General features: G+C 42.9%; 1 protein-coding gene across 1 annotated transcript in view; it reads right to left on the reverse strand.

Annotated features, from left to right (window-relative positions):
- The window catches only part of LOC140398380 (unconventional myosin-Id-like), a 913794-nt gene that overhangs the window by 181124 nt on the left and 709037 nt on the right, over nucleotides 1–23633 (reverse strand). The gene's annotated exons all lie outside the window — the stretch shown is intronic.

The following is a 23633-nucleotide window of genomic DNA, read 5'->3' on the forward strand; positions in this document are numbered from 1 at the left end:
CAGGTTTTAGCCTGCATTTGGTCCCGAAAACCATTCCTCACTTGAACACACTAATCATAGGACAGATTTGGTCAGTTCTTGTGGAAGGTCTGGAATGAAGCAATAGACAATTCCTAAACTGGGAACAACCACAAACTCCGATTCATGCTGTGTTGTTATTTCATGTAGGTGACCTATTGGTCGGTGATCGAGTGACACTGCCAGCTCTTTTTTTCTTGTTGATTAGAAAGTAGCAGGAGTAAAACAAAGAACTTGCAATTATGTACCGTTTTTTATGATCTAAGGATAACCCAAAGTATAACAACACTAACTTGCACTGGGTCCGTCAACATGATAAAATGCTCCAATGAGCTTCACAAATGTGTTATCAGACAAAATTTAACACAAAGCTACATAAGGATCTAGTAGCACAGGCGACTAAACCCTTAGTCAAGAAGATAGGGTTAAAGGGCCACCTTAAAGTAGCAGAGAGAGATAGAGGGGATGGGAAGAGAAATCTAGAACTGCTCTTCTCTTCATTGAAATATGGGACCTTTCTCATCCAGCTGAAAGGGCAGATGAGGCCTTGATTGAACATCTCATCCCAAAAGTAGCACCTCTTATAATGTAGTACTATTTAAAACATTTTATTTTTAGTGTACCCAATTAATTTTTTTCCAATTAAGGGGCAATTTAGCGTGTCCAATCCACCTACCTTGCACATCTTTGGGTTGTGGGGGCTAAACGCACGCAGACACGGGGAGAATGTGCAAACTCCACACAGTGACCCAGAGCCGGGATCGAACCTGGGACCTCGAAGCCGTGAGGCAGCAGGGCTAACCCACTGCGCCACCATGCTGCCCATAATGTAGTACTATGCTGAGCATTTCAGCAATCTTTGTAATCTGCTGGAGCCTGTATACCCTGTCCATCATTGAGATCCACATCCATGATTTATTTCCTCAGCCCTGTACTAAAGTGTCTGCCTTGAGACAATCGGTGTGATTTTGTCCACTGCAAATACGTAGACCCTGTCCATGCCAGGTTAAAATTTGAGCCTGCTTCTGTGCTTAATGATACTACCAAGTGGATATATGACCTTGGCATATAGACTTTAAAGTTCTTCTTGCACAGGATAGATGCGGGCAGATTGTTTCCACTGGCGGGTGAAAACAGAACTAGGGGGCATAGCCTCAAAATAGGGGGAAGTAGATTTAGGACTGAGTTTAGGAGGAACTTCTTCACCCAAAGGATTGTGAATCTATGGAATTCTTTGCCCAGTGAAGCAGTTGAGGCTCCTTCATTAAATGTTTTTAAGATAAAGATAGATAGTTTTTTGAAAAATAAAGGGATTAAGGGTTATGGTGTTCGGGCCGGAAAGTGGAGCTGAGTCCACAAAAGATCAGCCATGATCTCATTGAATGGCGGAGCAGGCTCGAGGGGCCAGATGGCCTACTCCTGCTCCTAGTTCTTATGTTCTTAAATTAGATGAATCTGTAATATCCTTCACATTTTAAGGAGCAGATACAAAGTATGCCAGGAAAATGATGTGGTGCTCCAACTTAGGAGTTCTCATCTTACCCACTTGAATATGTGGAAGCAAATTGGGAAACAAAAGAATCTCCTTGCAGCACCAATGAGAAAGCAACTAATTTAACCATAATGTTATGACCAGGTCTTTCACCATGGTGTGTAATGAACTTTTTAAATGAAACCTTATGAATTTTATATATAACAAATGGAAATTGTGCAATTCAGCAAACAACAATTTATTTACAGCCTAAATCTCCTCGCAAGATTACTTGGGGTTGAATTTGAGCTGAGGGGCATAATGCCTGCCACCTAGAAGAAAGGTCTGTTGCATGCAATCCACCCAACTTTAAAGAAGGCTGCCTTGCAGTGGCAGTGCAAACATGCTGAGGCTCTGACATCTGTCCTTCAGTGGAACAAAGTCCCACATTGATGGCTAATTTGATTGACCAGTTGCATCAGATGAGAGTAGTGGCCACTGCTGGAACAGCAAAGTGGTCCACAAGGAAGTGTCATGGACACAGGAGACAGGTCGGGCAGGCTTTTTTGTGCAGGGAAAGATAGGGCACGCAGGGGTGAGTGGTGGGTTTTAGAGGCCAGGTGGGGAGGCCAGGTGGGGATGATGGGGGGACCTGGGTAGAATCTTAGGAGGATGCCCCCACAGAGATGAAAAAATAGCCTTCCCTTTCTCCCCTGCGTTCCACTGCCCAATGTATTATGGCACTGGAAGGAGCCATCATTTGGCCCAAAGGCAGGTGGTCTAATGATTGCCTTACCCACTGCCTATATTATGTGGGAGTAAGGTTGCAGTGAGCCTTTTTATTGAACTGTTCCAGTCAATGTGATGAGGTCAAGGTACTTCCACAGTATTGAAGAATACGGAAGGAGGCAAGAGAAGAAATTGCTGAGGCCTTGACAGAAATCTTTGGATCCTCACTGTCTTCAGGTGATGTCCCGGAGGACTGGAGAATAGCCAATGTTGTTCCTTTGTTTAAGAAGGGCAGTAAGGATAATCCAGGGAACTATAGGCTGGTGAGCCTTACATCAGTGGTAGGGAAATTACTGGAAAGAATTCTTTGAGACAGGATCTGCTCCCATTTGGAAGCAAGTGGACATAGCAGCATGGTTTTGTGAAGGGGAGGTCGTGTCTCACTAACTTGATAGAGTTTTTCGAGGAGGTCACAAAGATAGTTGATGCAGGTAGGGCAGTGAATGTTGTCTATATGGACTTCAGTAAGACCTTTGACAAGGACAGTCATGGCAGACTGGTACAAAAGATGAAATCACACAGGATTAGAGGTGAGCTGGCAAGATGGATACAGAACTGGCTAGGTTATAGGAAGCAGAAAGTAGCAATGGAAGGGTGCTTTTCTGATTCGAGGGCTGTGACTAGTGGTATTCCGCAGGGATCAGTGCTGGACCTTTGCTGTTTGTAGTAAATATAAATGATTTGGAGGAAAATGTAACTGGTCTGAATAGTAAGTTTGCAGACGACACAAAGGTTGGTGGAATTGCGGATAGCGACGAGGTCTGTCAGCGGATACAGCAGGATTTAGATTGTTTGGAGACTTGGGCGGAGAGATGGCAGATGGAGTTTAATCCTGAAAAATGTGAGGCAATGCATTTTGGAAGGTCTAATACAGGTAGGGAATATACAGTGAATGGCAGAACCCTCAAAAGTATTGACAATCAGAGAGATCCAGGTGTACAGGTCCACAGGTCACTGAAAGGGGCAACACAGGTGGAGAAGGTAGTCAAGAAGGCATACGGCATGCTTGCCTTCATTGGCCGGGGCATTGAGTATAAGAATTGGCAAGTCATGTTGCAGCTGTATGGAACCTTAGTTAGGTCACACTTGGAGCATAGTGTTCAATTCTGGTCACCACACTACCAGAAGGATGTGGAGGCTTTAGAGAGGGTGCAGAAGAGATTTACCAGGATGTTGTCTGGTATGGAGAGCATTAGTTATGAGGAGAATTTGAATAAACTCAGTTTGTTCTCAGTGGAACGCCGGAGGTTGAGCGGCGACCTAATAGAGGTCTACAAAATTATGAGGGGCATAGACAGAGTGGATAGTCTGAGGCTTTTTCCCAGGGTAGAGGGGTCAATTACTCGGGGGCATAGATTTAAGGTGCGAGGGGCAAGGTTTAGAGGAGATGTACGAGGCAAGTTTTTTTTTTTTTTTTTACACAGAGGGTAGTGGGTGCCTGGAACTCGCTGCCGGAGGAGGTGGTGGAAGCAGGAACGATAGTGACGTCTAAGAGGCATCTTGACAAATACATGAATAGGATGGGAATAGACGGATACAGACCCCGGAAGTGGAGAAGATTTTAGTTTAGATGGGCAGCATGGTCGGCGCAGGCTTGGAGGGTCGAAGGGCCTGTTCCTGTGCTGCACTTTTCTTTGTTCTTTGTACTGTTGGATAAGGATTTCCAGGATTTTGAGCCAGCAATGATGAAGGAATGACAAGATATGACTAAGTCAGGATCGTCTGTGATTTGGAGACAAATGACGTTCCTGTACCTCCTGCATTTGCTCTCCTAGGTATTGATGGCCTCAACTTTGGGAGATGCTGTTGGAGAAGCCTTGGTGCATCCATGGTGCCAGGGTAAAGAATATCACTGAGCAGGTGCAGAACATTTTGAGAGGGGTTACAGCCGGAAGTCCATGTTGGAACCAATGAGTTATGAAAGAAAGGATTTGAGCTCCTGCAGTCAGACTTTCAGGAGCTTGGGAGGAAATTAATTTAATTTAGAAAGGATGTCAAGGAATTAGAGAGAGGGCAGAACAAAATTACTGGAATGGTACTGGGATGAGGGACTTCCATTAGTTGGAGAGACTGGAGTGACAGCAGAGAATGTGATGCGAAGGTTCGATTGAGGTGTTCAAAATCATGACACGTTTTGATAAAAGTGAATAAGAAGAAACCGTCTCCAGTAGTGGTTAACTGGAGATTTAAGGTGATTGATAGAAGAATCAGAGGTGAGAGGAGGAAACATTTTTTTTAAACACAGCAAGTTGTTTGTGGCCTGAAACTGTGGTGGAAGCAGAATCATGATTTTCAAACAAGAATTGGACAAATACTTGAAGGGAAAATTTTATAAGTCTTTGGGAATAAAATTAAGGTAGCGTGACTAATGGGACAGTTCCCTCAAAGAGCTGGCACAGCCACGATGGGCTGATTGGTCTCCTCTGCTGTATCATTCTGTGGTTCCATCTTGTGGATACCACAGCCATGGTGCGCCAGCGATGAAGAAATAATGGTTTTGTGCGTTATAGTTTGTAGGCACAGCCGAAGCAGGCAAAAACCGACATGCGGGTTTCCCTTAAGAAAGCACAAAGCTAATTTAGGCAACGACAAATGACGCGACAATTTCTGATATGTGAAACGGAGGTGTAAAAACAGTGCATCGTGGGCACATATCTCCATGGGAGAGGTGTTGTGATTTAACGAGAATGCAAAACGCAACCATGATTTTTCTATCGCTCATGAACTTGAATCTGGACAAACTAATTCACAATGTGGGCACCTTGACAGATTCAATTGCGAATATTGAAATCATATTCTGCAATTGGCAATGAGACCCCTCTATGAATTCAAGAGTAGATTTACTATCTGTTACTGAACTGAAATATTTGCCAACCTAGCTGTTTATTTACATGGAATGGGCTGCAAAGCACAGAATACAAGAATATTTGTCAGCTGCTGGTTGCAGAGGAAGTTCAGTCATCAATGGAGTAGCTTGTGGGGAAGAGAAATACAAAGATAAGCTTTCCAAAAATAAAACTCTCTTACTGTATGTATTTCCCTCAAATAGGAAGCTTTTCTTTTCAATTTCCTGTTTATTTGTGAACTGAACAGCCATTTCCTTTCCCATAGGTACACAACATATACCTGCTGCCAGGTCTATTACTGAAGTCCTCTTACCAAGGCCCCACGGCCTGCAGGGGCCTCCTGTTTAACAAATAATCCATTTACCAATTGCACATCATTTCAGAGGGCATTTATCAACAGAAGACTTTGCAGTTTGGCATCCTATCTAACTTTCAGATACTTTAAATTATATTGACCTGATCTATGTTAGATAACGGCTTTGTTAACCACTAGAACATATGCATTTCATGGGATAATCTATAACAATCGATTGCTAAGCAGTCAGAGGATGAGGGGCAGAAAGTAGTACTCAGGCTCAATAATCAGGTGATTATACCCTATTCCTACCATTCACCTGGAAGTAACAAATCCCTTATTTTTGTTTTGGAACACAATCCATTTTAACGCTATTCGGAAAAGCAAAGAGCTCATGTTTAACTAGATATGTAATCTATCATTCATTATTTTACTGCATGTGGATATGGAATTCTTTAAAGTACTCAGTTAACACAAACTCTGAATACAGAAGACAAAAATTAAACCTAAAAAAGTTGCAGTGCACAATGATAGAATTATAGAATTTACAGTGTAGAAGGAGGGCATTCAGCCCATCGAGTATACACTGGCCCTTGGAAAGAGCACCTTTCTTCAGCCCACATATCCACCCTATCCCCGTAATCCAGTAACCCCACCTAACCTTTTTGGACACTAAGGGCAATTTAGCATGGCTAATCCACCTAACCTGTGCATCTTTGGATGGTGGGAGGAAACCGGAGCACCCAGAGGAAACCCACGCAGACACGGGGATAACATGCAAACTCCGCACAGACAGTGACCCAAGCCAGGAATTGAACCTGGGACCCTGGAGCTGTGGAGCAACTGCACTAACTACTGTGCTATCATGCCGCCCCAAATTGATTGATAATTCAATCTCACTGAAAATGAGAATGTTGGTGAGATTTAACATGAGGGTGGTTTAGTCCCTCATTTGTAATAACCTTAAGTGCACATAATTCACATGTTCATCCTTGTGAAAAGCTCTGTGACTCTCTGGCTCATTCAGTGGGTGCTGTCAAGTATAGCACTTCAACATGAGTTCAAAATCAAGATGCAGCCTCAAAAGCAACTGAATCACAAAAATAATGACGTGAATGTAGAAGATGTAAATTTATCCAAAGTCTTTCCTTTTAATTGGAAATTAGTAAGTTACCATGTGGGGAAGTTGGGGCTGAATCCCATATCCTACTATCCTTGCTTTGAAGCATTTTTTGTCCTGGTTACACTACTATGAAAAAACATTTTTCTACATTAAGGGTGGTGCATGAATGCAAGCCCTTGGTGTGATCACAATGTTTTCCAGTGGCTCCTGAAGATATGATTGTGTGGATTCTCAGCCAGAGCTGGTTGAATTATGATGCTCTTAATGGTCAAATAGGCAGATTTCATTCACATTTTGGCTTGCACTTTAAAACTAACCAATACCAATCGAGCACCGAGAACTGCCGTTGCCCAAAACACTGTACCACAGCATGAGCCACTGTCTTTGCAAGAGGGAAGAAAATGGGTACAAAAACCTGTGTAAAGTACAATGTGAAAATAGGGAGGAGCTAAGGCCCAAGGATACTGCAGAACAACATGAAGAACAAGTCTTACAAATGCAGGGACACTGATATGCCGAATGCCCTCCTTCTGCACTGTGAATTATATGATTCTATGATCACCTTATGTTTGGACCAGAAATTTGAGGAAGTGGGGTATCTTTAAATGAAAGCAAGTCTGTTTGTGGTTAAACGGATGTAAGCAAATAGGACAATTACACCTACTTCAAATGAATCTAGAGTAGAATGGGACATTTGTGCACAAAGATTATGTTTCTCCCTTGCACCATTACTCCTTGCAGTTATTTACAAAGGGGAACATTGGTGACTTTCATTACCCATCATCACAGAGCCTTAGAAGCTTGGTGCATTGCACACGCCTAAAACAAGAGCAGCATTCTCTAGGATAATTAGAAAGATTAGATTATCAGCTGAAAACACACGCTGGGCTTTTCATGTGGTGTGTCATTACTGTGAATACTGCTTGGCAGGCATGGCTTATTTTCCCCAAATTCAATGTTCCAGCACCACTGGAGAGTTCTTTATTTCATACCCTACCATCTTTACCCTTTAACAAATTATATATAGACATATATCAGAAAAGATCATTTTCTTCTCCACTTTTAAGATTGTGGGCTTAAAGCAGAGCCGATCTGAAAAAGGCAAAGGCACTGATTCCAGATCAACAGATACAATAATGAACAGTTTGTTAGAGGTAGCTCAGAGGCAGCACTTTACCCGGATTCATAGATTCAAACCTCACTCAGGAAAATTGAACACGAAATCCATGTTGACAATCCAGCACAGCACTTGGGAGTGCTGAACTGTCGGAGGTGCCATTTTTCAGAGGTGACGTTAAACTGAAGTCCCATTTACCCACGTAGATTGAAAACAAAGATCCCGCAGTACCATTGCTCTTACGGGTCACATAAAACATTCAAATTGATGTTCTTAACGAGCTGCATTTATTTTAATACACCTTAGGGGCAGCACAGTAGCATGGTGGTTAACACTGTGGCTTCACAGCGCCAGGGTCCCAGGTTTGATTCCCCGCTGGGTCACTGTGCGGAGTCTGCACGTTCTCCCCTTGTCTGCATGGGTTTCCTCCGGGTGCTCTGGTTTCCTCCCACAGTCCAAAGACATGCAGGTTAGGTGGATTGGCCATGCTAAATTGCCCTTCGTGTCCAAAAAGATTGGAGGGGTTATTGGGTTAGGGTGGAAGTGAGAGCTTAAGTGGGTCGGTGCAGACTCGATGGGCCGAATGGCCTCCTTCTGCACTGTATGTTCAATGTTCTATGTTGAGATTCTGGTATGGATGCTTTTCATTAGCGAGGAAACAGCACTAAAAATAGCCCTATATAAATCTCCAGGGCCAGAGTATTCAAACAGGATAAAAGAGCATTAAATCATATCTGCAAACAGGAGTGAGTTTCCTGAACTTCAAGGGCGAAATTGTTACAATATAGGAGCTAAGTGCAATCTATAAAGCCACGCAACTCAATTCAGAAGGTCCTTATGAATTCTCAGTTACAAGGCAGGGAAAAAGCAGAGAGAAATGCTTGACAGATCATAATGATTTATGCCATCTTTCCGGACAGCAGCTTTTGGTAATGATTTCTATTCCCATTTACACTTCCTCTCGCCCCATCTGTTGTTTCTTTACATGTTCCACTACCATTTTTCTTTTGTCTTGAACCAGCATCCCTTCTGTCAAATGATATCTCCTGCCTTTTATCCTATCACAGATCTACGCTCTGATTTTTGTCTCTCATCCCACCCTTACCGATGGTACTTGGTTAAAATCTGTACTATCTCTAACCTTTTCCACTTACAAACATACGCATTAGGAGCAAGAGTAGGGAATGTGGCCCTTCGAGCTTGGTCCGCCATTCGATAAGATTGTGGCTGATCTGATTTTAATCTCAATCTCACATTCCTTCCCACCCCCGATAACCTTTCACCCCCTTGTTAATCAAGAATTTATCTAGCTCTGCCTTAAAAATTCTCAGACTCTTCCACTGCCTTTTGAGGAATACAGTTTCAATGAGGCACGACACTTAAGAGAAAAGATTTCTCCGCATCTCTGTCTTAAATGAGCGACCCTTTATTTTTAAACAGTGACCCATAGTTCTAAATTGTTCCATAAGAGGAAACATCCTTTCCACATCCACCCTCTCAAGACCCCTGAGGATATTAAAGGTTTCAATCAAGTTGCTTCTTACTCTTCCAAACTCCAGTTGAAACAAACCTAGCCTGTGCAACCTTCCCTGATTGGAACAACCTGCCAATTCCTGTTATTTGCCGAGTAAACCTTCTCTGAACTGCTCCGAACACATTTAAATATTTCCTTAAATAAGGAGGCCAATATGTCTCAGTACTCCAGAGCTGCTCTCACAAGTGTCTTGTATTAAAAGCATAACCTCCCTACTTTCATAATCATTTCCCGATCAATTTCTAATGAAAGGTCATCAAACTGAAATGCTAAATCTGTTTCTCTCAGCTGCATAGATCCAATCTGATTTGTAAGTATTTCCAGCAATTTCTATTCTTACTATAGTGGGAATGGGACCAGCTAGGTAGCTCTTTCGGGAGTCGGTGCGGACACGATGGGTTGTAGGGCCTCCTTCTGCGCTGTAAAATTACTTTTGGATGAAATGACTGTTGTTGTTTTATGCTTTTGACATTTTTACATGCCGCCTCAAAACTTTAATATTGTAAACTGAACTATAAAATTGTAATGATTTCATCAACAGTGCTTTATCCAGATAAAACTACTCCTGTAAACTTTGCTATCCAAGCTCCCACATACCGCTTATAAACTGCTTTCTATTCAGCTTACCCCCAGCTCTTTGATCAGTCTCAAAGTCACAAAGAGAAGAATGATTTAAAAAACCATTAAAGTCAGTCAGGCTCTTCACTGTGACCTTGCCCGTGATGACACTGCAGCTGTTCCAAAACAATGGAATCATATACGTTTTACAATTAAATTTTATGAAAGTTAACCTATCACATCATAATTTTAACAAGGGCCTCATTGAATGACAAGAGTTTGTTTGGGGATTCTCTTTAATCTGCTCAGCCTGTACTATTATACTCAAATGGTATTGGTCACCTCAACATAAACCAGGATTGAGAGCAAGCAACACGAGCAACTGGACACAGGCCAATGGAGCCTGATCTCAAAAGCTTTTAAAAGATTGCATTTAAAAAAAATTAATGAGAAGTTGATCAGGTCATCAGATATTGAACCACAAGTTCTGAGTGAGTGCTAGATTGTACAACCTCCCAATGCCCTTGAATAGGAATAATAATAATTGAAACTAGACAGTATAACAATGGCAATATAACTACTCCTTCATGACCCAGCTTCAGTTTAGCATCTTCAGATTGAGATTGAAAAAACATACTTTTTGTTCCTTCCAAAGCTGCAGCGACTTTATGGTTAAAAAGATTCAAATTTTCTATCTAGCTTTACAGGATTGTTGATGCTTGCTTTACCAGAAACTCTAACTCTTCAAGTCTTCTTATAAAGAACACTGATTGTGTACCTGTATTTTAAGAGGAAGTTGTTGCCATTTATTTAGGGGAATAATGTTGATATTGTGTCTTGTTATGTTTCTCAGGATAAGTAAAGCATTGTCAGGTACAAGGAGTTACTTTCAAATGTTACTGTCGTCGAGCAGTCTGTTACAAATAGATGTCCCAATGGGTGATCATATCTCAGCATTCAATGATAGGGAAAAGTTTCACGACTATATCATAATGAGTTTGGTTTCAAATGGAGGGGTTTTCCAAAACTTAGAAATAAGCATTCGTCCCTATCAACCAATGAGGTCACGCCTTAATTGAAAAGAGTAAAAACCTTATGGGTCACGAATAGACTCTAGTCAATGATGAGCTTTGGTTTCAGAAGTTGGAAGTTTGTAGGGAGGAGGAAAAATGAAGGGTGTAGGGCATTCCATAGTTACAAGGTCCAGAGCAACATTAAAATGGATTGGGAAGAAGCTGTGTGGAATTTCAGCACAGTAGGGGGACGAAGAAAAATGAAGAGTTAGTTGAATGATTTACTTGAAGTTCAAATTGATCAAACAAGCTCAAAGAAAAGGGTCCTCCAATAAGAGAGCTACAGTGGAGTCTTGGGAAGAATGGGGGTTTACAGATAAATAAAAGCCTTGAGGCAAAGTAAGTACTTGGCATAAAGCTCCTCGAGGTCAGTTTTTGCAACAGAGCTGTGGAAAATTGACTTGAGGTGAGTGAAGATAGTGACCACGGATGGCAAAAGAGGTAGGAAGTAAATGGATGAAACAAAATAATAATAATAATAATAATAATAATAATAATAATAATAATAATAATAATTGCTTATTGTCACAAGTAGGTTTCAATGAAGTTACTGTGAAAAGCCCCTCGTCGACACATTCTGGCACCTGCTCGGGGAGGCCGGTACGGGAATTAAACCCGTGCCGCTGGCATTGTTCTGCATTACAAGCCAGCTGTTTAGCCCACTGTGGTATCGTTTGGGTCCCAGCTATTCACAATAATTTTATGAGGGAACCAAATGTAATATTTCCATGTTTGCTGACGACACGAAACTTGGGTGAGGAGGATGTCAAGAGGCTTCATCATGATTTAGACAAGTTGAGTGAACGGGCAGATACATGGCAGATGCAGTATAATGTGGATACATGTGCAATTATCCAATTTGGATGGAGAAACAGAAGGGCAAAGTATTATTTAAATGGTGATAGATTTGGAAATGTACAAAGGGACCTGGGCGTCCTTGTCTGTCAGTCACTGAAAGCAAGCATGCAGGTACAATAAGCAGTTAAGACGGGAAATGGTAATGTTGACCTTCATTGCAAGAGGACTTGAGCACAGGAGCAAGCTTATATTACTGCAGCAGTGCAGGACCTTGGTGAGGGCACACCTGGGGTATTGCATGCAGTTTTCATCTCCTCACCTAAGAAAGGATATACTTGCCATAGAGGGAGTGCAGCGAAGGTTCACCAGACTGATTCTTGGGCTGGCAAGACTGTTGTATGGGGAGAGATACAAGATGATCAGAGGATTGGATAGGGTGGACAGTGAGAGCCTTTTTCCTCGGATGGTGATGTCTAGTACGAGGGGACATAGCTTTAAGTTGAGGGGAGATAGATATAAGACAGATGTCAGAGGTCGGTTCTTTACTCAGAGAGTAGTAAGGGCGTGGAATGCCCTGCCGGAAACAGTAGTGGACTCGGCAACACTAAGGGCATTCAAATGGTCATTGGATAGACATATGGACGATAAGGGAATAGTGTAGATGGGCTTTAGAGTGGTTTCACTGGTCGGTGCAACATTGAGGGCCGAAGGGCCTGTACTGCGCTGTAATGTTCTATGTTCTAAATTGGATCGACAGGGCCTGTATTCACTGGAATTGAGAAGAATGAGAGGGGATCTCATTGAAACGCAAAAAGTTCTGACAGGGCTGGACAGACTGGACACAGGGGTGTTGTTTCCTGTGGCTGGGGATCTAGATCTCAGGATATGGTGCCAGCCATTTAGGACTGAGATGACGATAAATTCCTTCAGGGTGGTGAACCTATATAATTCTCTGCCACAAAGGCTGTGGAGGCCAAGTCACTAAACATATTTAAGAAGGAAGTCGATACATTTCTAGACTCTAAAGGGGTCAAGAGGTATGGGGAGAGTGCAGGGGTATGGTGTTGAAATGGAGGATCAACCATGATCATATTGAATGGTGGAGCAGTCTTGAAAGATTGAATGATCTACTTCTGCTCCTATTTCCTATGTCATATCTGATAGACATGAAAAGTTTTAACTCTGAAGAATGAAAATAAACATGACTTTCGTGCCCCACCGACAGATATAATTTAGTCATTGTATTGAGAGATGAGGCTGTTTAATCTCCAAGAGATTGATAATACAGAATGAAATCATTTGTACAAGGAGATAGATTGGACAATGAGTAGGAGGGCCACTTATATGAAGGCGAGTGAGAGATAGCAGAGACCCCTGGGGAAGACCACGACATTAGGGGTGAGGGAGGGAAAGAGAAATCTACTTAAGGAGGAGTTATTACCATTTATTTAAGGGAATAATGTTAATATTATGTCTTGTCATATCTCTAAGGATAACCAAATGCATACCATGTACAAAGAATTACTCTCAAGTGTTATTGTGGTCCAGCAGTCATTTAGCAAATTTCTACAACCAGCAATAAGATAACCATGCTGCTAATATATCTTTGCTAATGTTGGTTGAGGGAAGACTGTTGATCAGGTCATTAAGAAAATCTTTCACCCTTTGAATAGCTTCATAAAATCTTTGTCAATCTACCAGGTCTTGGTTCAATAAAGGATGCCAACTTCCGCAATGAGACATTCATTCACCCAGTACTGGGCTTGAGGGTGAACTAAGATTTTATGCTCAAGTTCGGACTGGAGCTTGAACCCACAATCTCTCACTCCACTATGAAAGTACTGACGTAACTGAGCTAAATGAGAACTGCAATCTTAGGAATTGACCAGCATTTTAGATTTTTCCCATTTTACCATAAAAATGGTAAAGGAGTCAGAATAAGGATGTAACAAGAAATAAGAGGTGGTACCTCTTTTGTGAGAATCATGATATTGAGAAATGACACTGAGTTGGCAAAAAAGACTAACAAGGATGTTCCCAAAAATGCAGGGTTATACATATTAGGAAAGGATTGACAGGGTGGGTCTCTTTTTTCTTGATAAGAAAAGGATGACAAAGGTCCAAAGAGATGATGAAGGGTTTTGAAGGCCATGAAACAGTTAACTTAGACATACAGAAGGAATGTGCTAACTGACTCATGATTGATTTAGAAACTTGACATTGACACAGATTCACTGTAATCACAAACTGTGAGCAGCTCCTGTTTTGAGAATGAAAGGCGCATTTACACCTGAATAAGCTATGAGCTAAGCTCCCCTCATCGTGAGAGGGAAATCATATTATCCTTCTGCTGTGAAACCAGCAGAAGAATTGTCTTTGCCCTTGCAGTTCTGCGGAGCTTAGGGCCCAGATAGGACCAGGGTAAAGGGATGCAAGGAGCGGACAATCCAATGAAATGTTAACAAAATCCACGCCTGAGGGCCAGGATTGCAATAGTGTGACTTGAACACGAGAAAAATGAGGCAACATTGAAATGTGGCTCCTTCAGTCTGGAGGACGACGATGGGGACTGTTGAATTCCAGATTCAGGCCTACAATCAGCACCAATAATGACCAGCCAAATGTGTGATTGTAAATTTCAGTCAAATCGCAAAGGGGTTTGCACTGGAAATTATATTGGTACTAAAGTCCAAAATGTTGAATCGATCTGGGTAGAAATAAACAAGGGAAGAAACTCCTTTGTAGGAGTAATTTACAGGCCCCCGACCAATTCTTCCGAAGTGGGGCATAGTATCAACCAAGAAATAATGAGGGCTTGTGAGAAGGACACAACGGTAATCATGGGTAATTTTAATATGCATATTGACTGGATTAATCAAATTGGCAAGGGTAGCCTCGAGGGAGATTTATAGAGTGTATGAGGGATTGTTCCTTAGACCAATATGTTATGGAGCCAACCAGAGAACTGGCTATTTGAGATTTAGTATTTTGTAACAAAGGTTTGATAAATAGTCTCATCATTAAGGATCCTCTTGGAAGGGGTGATCATAGCATGCTCGAATTTCAAATTCAGATTGAGCAAAGACAGAGTACCATACTAGAGTTTTAGCGTTGGGCAGAGATAATTATACAGGCCCGAGGAAAGAGTTGGCCCAAGTAGACTGGGGGAAGATAATTGAGGGTAGGACAGTTGAGGAGCAATGGCGGATGTTCAGGGTGATATTAAATGCCACTCAATTAAAGTACATTCTGGAGAGGAAGCAGGTTTGTAAAAGGGCGAAAAACGTTCCATGGCTAAACAAAGAAGTCAAAGAAGGCATACGATACTGCAAAAGCTAGTGGTAAGCTGGAGGGTTGGGTGAACTTTAAGGTTCAGCAAAAGACTACTAAAAATAAAATCAAAAGAGCCAAGATGAACTATGAAAGGAAACTAGCATGAAACATAAACACCAAACCTTCTATAAGCATATAAAAAGAGGAAGCGAAGAGCTAAAGTAAATGTTGGCCCTTTAAAGGCCGATACTGGTGAGGTGATAATGGGGAACACAGAGATGGTGGAGTCACGGTAGAAGATAATAAACATTTCCAAAAAATATAGCTAATGCAGAGGAACCTGGTGCAATAACCATCATTAGGGTGATGGTATTGAATAAACTGATGGGATTCAGGGCAGATAAGTCTCTGGAACCTGATGATCTGCACCCTAGGGTAATTAAGGCAGGTGGCAGCGGAGATAGTGGATGCATTGGTTCTGATATTTCAGAATTCCTTGGATTCTGGAAGGGTCCCAGTGTGACATTCCTATTCAAAAAGGGAGAGAGGCAAAAAGTAGGGAACTATAGACAGGTTAGCTTGAACTCTGTGATGGGGACGTTTCTGGAATCAATCATTAAGGAGGAGATGACTGAACATTTGGAAAGACAAAGCTCAATCTACCATTGTTAGCATAGTTTTATGAAGGACAAGTCATGCTTGACAAACTTGCTTGAGTTCTTTGAGGATGTAACCAGCAAGGTGGATAATGGGGAACCTGTGGATGTGGCATATCCAGACTTCCTGAAGGCATTTGATAAGACTGATCCAAAAGGTGAGATTGCAGGGGATTGGGAGTAGAGTACGAGATTAGATTGAGGATTGTCTGGCTGACAGAAAGCAGAGGGCTAGGTTAAATTGATCCTTCTCTGGCTGATGAATTGTAACTAGCAGGGTGCTGCAGGGTTCAGTCCTCAGACCTCAACTGTTTACAATTTATTAAAATGATCTGCAAGCAGGGACAGAGTGTAATGTAGCAAAATTTGCGGATGATACTAAAATAGATGGGAAAGCAGGCAGTGAAGAGGAGATAACGATTTTACAGACAGAGATAGTTAGGCTAAAAAGACACAGCAAACCACCTCAAAGTGGGCACCCCCCTAGGGGGTGTACTGCATTGCACCACCAGAGCAGTCGAGGTATTGGAACCACATCTTGAGGAGTCTGATACACTGCTCAATGACTGCCCTGGTGGCTGTCTGGGCCACGTTGTATTGGGTCTCCGCATCGATCACCGGCCTCTGTACTGGCTTCATTATTCAGGTTTTCAGCATGTACTCCGTATCCCAAGAGCCAACCGGCCATCCTGGGGTGGTCCATCTGACATGACCTGCCCACGCATCCCCAGCGGGACCCCACTCCTTGTACACCAGACATCCGCACGCAATGTTCCCTGGAGAGCGCTGGACTCCTCCCCGGTGCACACACCCAGCCTCTGTTCGCCCAAACATCCGGTGATGGGAACCAGCCCCTAGGTGTTCGGATGGTAGCTGCTGCGTCCATGGTGTTACCTCACACAGTGTTCAGGCACAGTGCCCCGGCATCATGGTATGATTGGGATGCTAGGCAATAATTCAAACATGCTGCATGGCATGCCTACCCACGGGGTTCCACTTGGGAGGTGAAGTGCCCACTTAACTACGATTGCCAATTCCCAATTAGCAATAGCATTCAGCCGCGTGGCCAGAGGCCTCCACAATCAGTGGGAGTTATGGGTGGTCGGAAAGGCTTGCGGGCTGAGCTGGGGTTGCCCCAGGAATGGATACACATGGGGTGGCATGGCAGACCCGCAGGTGATGAGACACCCATCTCCATCCCCCCCAACCAACCAATGCTGGCCCACTCCGACTGAGGCTGGCCCCCTGGGAGCTCGTCCACTCCTCTCCGAGCACCGGGAAAGCAACTTCAGTGTCCCCGGGCACATTGCCCGGGAGCGAAGATGGCTACTCATCTCCTTTCTGCAGTCCTTCCACCAGTTTCACGTTTTTGAAAATAAGTACTAATTGGCACCCATATGACCACTTGCTGGGGAGGCCGTTAGACATAGACATGGAATTTACAGTGCAGTAGGAGTCAATTTGGCCCATCGAGTCTGCACCGGCCCTTGGAAAGCACACCCCACTTAAGCCTCCACCTCCGTCCCATACCCGTAACCCAGCAATCCCACCCTACCCCTTTGGACACGAAGCGTAATTTAGCAAGGCCAGTCCAACCTAACCTGCACATCATTGGGCTGTGGGAGGAAACCCATGCAGACACAAGGAGAATGTGCAGACTCCACACAGACAGTGACCCAAATCAGGAATCGAACCTGGGACTCTGGAGCTATGAAGCGACAGTGCTAACCACTGTGCTACCGTGCCGCTGGGTCGCTCCTGTTAATTGTATGGAGATTGGCCTTAAATGGCGATTATTGGTTTCTCGCTATGCTACGGCAGGATCCTTATTTCGCAAATGGCGCGGGCTTGTTAGATTGCAATCTCATCGGTGCCTGCCGTTGTTCTGGATTTTGGCCTCTCCCGCAATCTAACGGCCTCGTCGCGCTCTCGGTTGAGAGAATGGTTTCCTGAAGCCTTTAATACACTTTTCAAAGTCATTCAGAACTGGTCTCCTGCAGGTTGGCAGAATATCTCAAAATTTAAATTTATAGCTGCAAGCCAACAATCCTCAAAACATGTTATTAATGGAACAAAAAATAAAACAACAGTAAAATAGTCCATGTGATCTTCTGAACTGGTTTGACTGTCTGGGGGAAGTCGAGAGCAATGTTCCAAAGTCCTAGTGACCCTTTATTTTTCTGCTTTTTCCCGCTCCCTGGAGCTTTACATGCCAATGTGGCTGGGGAAAGAGAGGGCTGAGGGGTGTTACTGTCGACGTATGATGTTCCGATTCACCTTCTCCATAAAGCACACAACTTCCTCAACTGCCCAAACTCACCTTGCCCAAGATTGTAGACTTATCTGGCTCTGGAATCCATGGGCCTTCTTCTTGGACCTGCATGCAATCCAAACAGCACCCATTAACGCGCTCTTGGCTCTGCTGGAGCTGCGGACCAATCGGATTGGCCAGCAGTTCCCGAGGGCAGGACTTTCTCCCCAATGAGGCCGGGGAGGAAAGCATTGGCTGCTTCTTGAGCCCACCCACAACATGTTATGACCCCAGCGCAGATTGGTATCCAGTAAGTCAGCTCCATGCTCGCTTTGCTACTAGGGAGGGCCATGGGTACCCCTCTGCCGACCCCCTCCATCCACAATAGCATGCACCCTTGTTTTTTTTTATGCCTGTCATTTTCCAATAAAATTTATTTTCCAACTCTCCCTATGCATTTTCTTACAGGACCCATTCTCTCCTGTTTGTAACCCCTTTAGTTGTTGAGCATCATTTCAGCAAGTTCCTCAGATCTCCTTTAAATGAATTGTTAATTAAACATCTTGCCTTTTTTTAGTGCAATATTCCATGGAAATATGCTGGATCACATAAAAAAAAACTTAAATTGTCTGAGTGACCACAAATGCATTGCCTTCTTTTGATTACTCAGCACGTTGGGCAGCACGGAAGCACAAGTGGATAGCACTGTGGCTTCACAGCGCCAGGGTCCCAGGTTTGATTCCCCACTGGGTCACTGTCTGCGTGGAGTCTGCACGTTCTCCCCGTGTCTGCGTGGGTTTCCTCCGGGTGCTCCGGTTTCCTCCCACAGTCCAAAGACATGCAGGTTAGGTGGATTGGTCATGATAAATTGCCCTTAGTGACCAAAACGGTTAGAAGGGGTTATTGGGTTATGGGGATAGGGTGGAAGTGAGGGCTTAAGTGGGTCGGTGCAGACTTGATGGGCCGAATGGCCTCCTGCTGCACTGTATGTTCTATTCTACTCAGTGTTTACACAATCAAAGGTCCAAAAATTAACATCTCATAAATGAGTTGTTGTGGAAAGAGAGACAACTAAATTTAGAGTGTCTAAAAATATCCTCCCAACAAATCATTCAGTACTCAGCTTTCCATTAAAAGGGTTATGTAGCACAGAATAAAATACATTCACTTCTTTTCCTTCACCTCTTAAAAATTGCCTCACTTTTGGAGAATTCCACAATAAATGCAGCTGTTTTTTCCTTCAACTTAGTCTCCTCAGCCCAACTGAGATACACTGAAAACTATACCCTCCTTCCACAGCACGGCACAGAGATCAGAATAACAAAATTATTCCCCTTTATGTAAGAAAGACCATTTGTTTATGAGGCAAAGTTCAAGCCTTTATCAATTTTCCTGTTCAGCAGCTGGTTAGCACCATCTACTAGTGTCAGCGTTAGAAAGGCAGAGCAATAAAAGGGAGATTGTGGAAATATCACTCTTCTGTGAAAAATCAGGAAGGAGATTAAAATTTTTCACCTCAATCAATGTTGTCATAATTAATTACTTTGCCTGCTAATCAACATTAAAAAAGGGATAGCCAATAAAATACAAGAGGTTGCTTGTAGACAGAAGTGATTGGTTTTGAATTTAGGATATGGTTGGGTTTATATTAAATTCAGATTAAAAGAGGATTGGAGGTAAAGCTGCAATAATGCACACTCAATTTTTGGTTGTTTACTTTGTCCCCATTCAGAAAACATAATTGGTCTTTTAATTTATTTTTTCTTTTCCCCTGTACTGATTTGTGTGAAATCCCAGTTCTAAGGAGTCACCGACCGTCCAGCAGCTTGCCCTGGTGGTCATGGATTAAGTTTCCAAATAATATAGTCAATTGGGTCGTTTATAAGTCAGTATAAACAATACAAATTGTGGATCTATCAAATCTGAATCAGAAATGAAATTAACCTCTATTAAATGACCCAACAGTCAATGCTATAAAAAGATTGATGTATATAATTGTATCAGTCTGGAGTGCACAAGCTTGTAGGGTTTGATTAATATTATCCCACCAAATGCTGAGAAATTTATCTGGGCAATTCTCGATTCAGTGCATAGAGGTGCTGAGATAGAGTCACAGGCTAGTTTCTAAATATGGAAAAGACAGAACAGGAACACTAGAAATCTGGGTCAGATCAAAGTCTTGTGATTTGCAGGCAGTGGCCACATCTGGTGTCCATGGAGAATGCTAATAAGTACTAAATGGAATTATGAATGAAACAGCAGCCCTGGAATCTTATTCTGTCAAGAAAATGTTTGCAGGTGAGGCATTTTCATGAAGACCAGGAACTGCACAGAACTGCAGTGGTTAGATTGTTGTCGCTGAAAGTGAGCAGAGACAGGCTGCGTTGTGTGTGGTAGTGTATCACATCCATTTCCATTGCCAAGGAAGGTCCACACAATAAAATAAGCAAAATACTACATATGCTGGAATCTGAAACAAGAACTGAGGATGCTGGAAAAACTTAGCAGGTCTGGGCAGTTTGGGCTGACTAGCCCATTTCTGCACTGTGTGCTCCATGTAATTCCACATGCCAGTTGGCAGGAAGCGTTTGCTTTGCTGTTAAAATCAGAAGGTTCAGAGGCCAAAAAAGCAAACTTGAAAATATTTTAAAAAGCATATCATATAAGGGCCTCACCTGGCCCTCAATGCAGGTTTGGCCTGATTGGGAAGCCAATAGGATTTCCTCTACTGAGCTCTCCCTTCGTGGAGGCTGAGTTTGAAGTTATTTACGGTAGAGCTGGACAGATTTTTGTTAGGCAAGGAAGTCAAGGGTTGTGGGGGACAGACAGGAAAGTGAAACTGAGAACACAACCAGATCATCAAGATCTTATTGAATGCTGGAGCAAGCTTGATTGGCCAAATGGCATAATGCTGTTCTCATATTCCTATGTTCTCTTTGATGTCAGCAGATATGTGCTGAAATAGGCCCACCAACTTCTGGCTGGTGTTCTTACCACCTGTAATTTAAAACAGCTGCTGGCCAGTTGAGAACAGAAATGGCCAAGTCCTGTGTCCCATTGTAGTTGCTTCACCACCCCCAGCCTAGCAGAAACCGAACAGGGAGAGAGTTAAAATTATTGGGCAGGCAGAATGCATAGGTCAAAAATATGGATGGCATCAGTGATTAAAATGAACTCTTGTCTTTTACATATCCTGACTATCCCCACCTTCAAAGAGATTTTATTCTCTTGCTAATTGTGGCCTCCACATGTGGCCTTTTAATTTTTAATTGTAACTGATAAAATTGTCATTATATTATTACCAGAGAAACTTCATTGATTTTCAAGAGTGACCCAATTCTGTCCTTCCTCCCTGCTAGCAGTGCTTCAAACGCACAGAAGAACAGATGAACGAAACCTGCCCCTTTTTACAACAAGCGCTTTAACCGCCTCATGTTGTTGGGAGGCTAAGTAACTCAGAATTTCACGTCATACTCCCACTGTGTGTAAGAGTTAGCCTGCCTGATAAACCGCAAGTCAACAGATGCAGTGATATGTTTTCCATTAATTTAATGAAGTTCATGGATTAATGCTCTTTCAGTAATACGAGAAGGAGCTGGAACAATATGTATATTGTATGGGAGATAAAGAGTTAACAATTTCATTTACAATAAACTGACGGAATTGCATACCCGTGCGCCATCGGATAGCAGTAATCTGACAGATGGTGATGCTGATACCTGTCATGTTATCCACATCAGCATATCATGGTGCAATCACACACACACTGATGGACAGGCAGTTGGACCAACCAGCACACACATAACATCGCAGCCAATCACCAGTGAGAGCACACGCACTATAAAACAGGGAACACCACAGTTCCCGCTCATTCTACCAGGAGATAGCTCAGAGCACAGAGCTCACAGCGCGCCATTCAGACATAGACCATGTGCTGATTGCCTCACTAAGATAGTGATAGGGCTGGGTCCACATGTTAGCTGGTGAAGCACGTACCCAAGCCAGTAGTTAGCTGTTACTGTTGTTTAGACAATAAAACAGAGTTGTACCATCTCCAGCTGTGTTGGATCCTTTGTGCATCAGAACACCCAACACGACAATACCATCAAAGTCAGATGGACAGTCCCAGTGATGCTGAATGCCACATAAATCAAATGTAAGCTCGACAAGGGAGCAAGGACCAATCTTCTCAGTTTGTCCGATTTGAACCGGCTGGTCAACTATGCACAGAATGCCATTGAAACATTAGGGGCATGTGACCTAGAAGCATGGGTGCACAATCAAAGTCACATCATGCAATTCGCCATTGTGGACACAAAGCAAGAGTCCATATTGGGAGTTGAGCGGCTGTACATTCCAGAGTGTAGTGACAGAGGATCATTGTAACTGGCAACGAGATATAATGGTGCAGTTATCCAATGAGGAAGGTGAATCAGACAATGAGTCAGAAGACGACGACTATGAAGGTCTATTTACTTTATTTGGCAGTAGTGGTGATCACAAGTAGCATACAAGCTGTGCAGGACAATGGCGAGAGTGACAGTTCTCAGCTGGACTATGCAGAGGCTGACAATGAGAGTACAACAGTGAACAAATCCATTCAGAGCACATCAATTGTGAACAGCTAACAGGAAATTGAAGGCATCTTGGAGAAGTTGACTCCAGATGAGAAGCACAAGACTACCAAAGATACATCAGATAAGCCCAAGGGAACTGATATTAAAAAGCTCAACGATGAATCAGATAATCCAAAGGGAACTTATCTTGAGCACACAAAGAGTTACTGCAAAGCAACAGAATTTGCACAAAGGTACAATTTTCAGATATTGCATCAAGCCCCTTACATCGGCAATCGAACGGAAAAGCTGAAAAAGGTATTCACATTGCCAAGTAACTCTTACAGAAATGTTGAATGGCTTCTTCACACAGAAGAAACTTCAAAGGGGGATGTAACAATATGTATATTTTATGGGAGATAAAAAGTTGACAATTTCATGTACATACTTCTTACCACGAGAGGGTGATCAAGAGCAGTCACATATAAATATCATGTGGCGTCCCTTGGCTGGGAGAAGGTTTAGGTGTGAGAAAGATTAGTTATATTGTTGAGAGTTCTGTAGTTAGAGATATTCCATGGTTAGTTGAGTAACCTTTTACCTAGGAATTTGTTCAAATCTTATTTAAGTAGTGTTAATAAATCAGCTTTGTTAATTTACTTAGCTTGCTGTTCTATGTTCAACACTATGTTTGCAAAACATCCAAACAACCAAAATAGAGAACATCACAGGAGCCAAATGTATAATAATGGTATATGTGCAAAACCATTTAAACAATTAAACAGTTTCGTTGGCCACAATATTTTATTCCCTGTTTGAGCATAGCACATGTACTCCAAAAACTCTGTCCACAGGGTCGAGGAAACAGGATTTGGCATAAATCACTTCTCCGCTCCTTTCTATGGGACAGCAAGCCATGCCGCAAGAAAGCTTCTCTTTACGCTGGGAGAACAGAATACTTCATCAACAAACTGATACACCTGGACTAGGAGTGCAGAGCATGTCACCGGCAGACTAATTTTCCTGTTCTAGGAGAGTAGAGTACATTAACTACAGATTCCTTAAGGTGGCACGGTGGTGCAGTGGTTAGCACTGCTGCCTCACGGTGCCGAGGTTCCAGCTTCGACCCTGACGCTGGGTCACTCTCCAGGTGGAGTTTGCACATTCTCCCCGTGTCTGCGTGGGTCTCACCCATACAACCCAAAGATGTGCAGGGTAGGTGGTTTGGCCATGCTAAATTGCCCCTAAATTGGAAAAAAAATAATTGGGCACTCA

Source organism: Scyliorhinus torazame, chromosome 21 (assembly GCF_047496885.1).
Source record: "Scyliorhinus torazame isolate Kashiwa2021f chromosome 21, sScyTor2.1, whole genome shotgun sequence".
Lineage (NCBI taxonomy): Eukaryota > Metazoa > Chordata > Chondrichthyes > Carcharhiniformes > Scyliorhinidae > Scyliorhinus > Scyliorhinus torazame.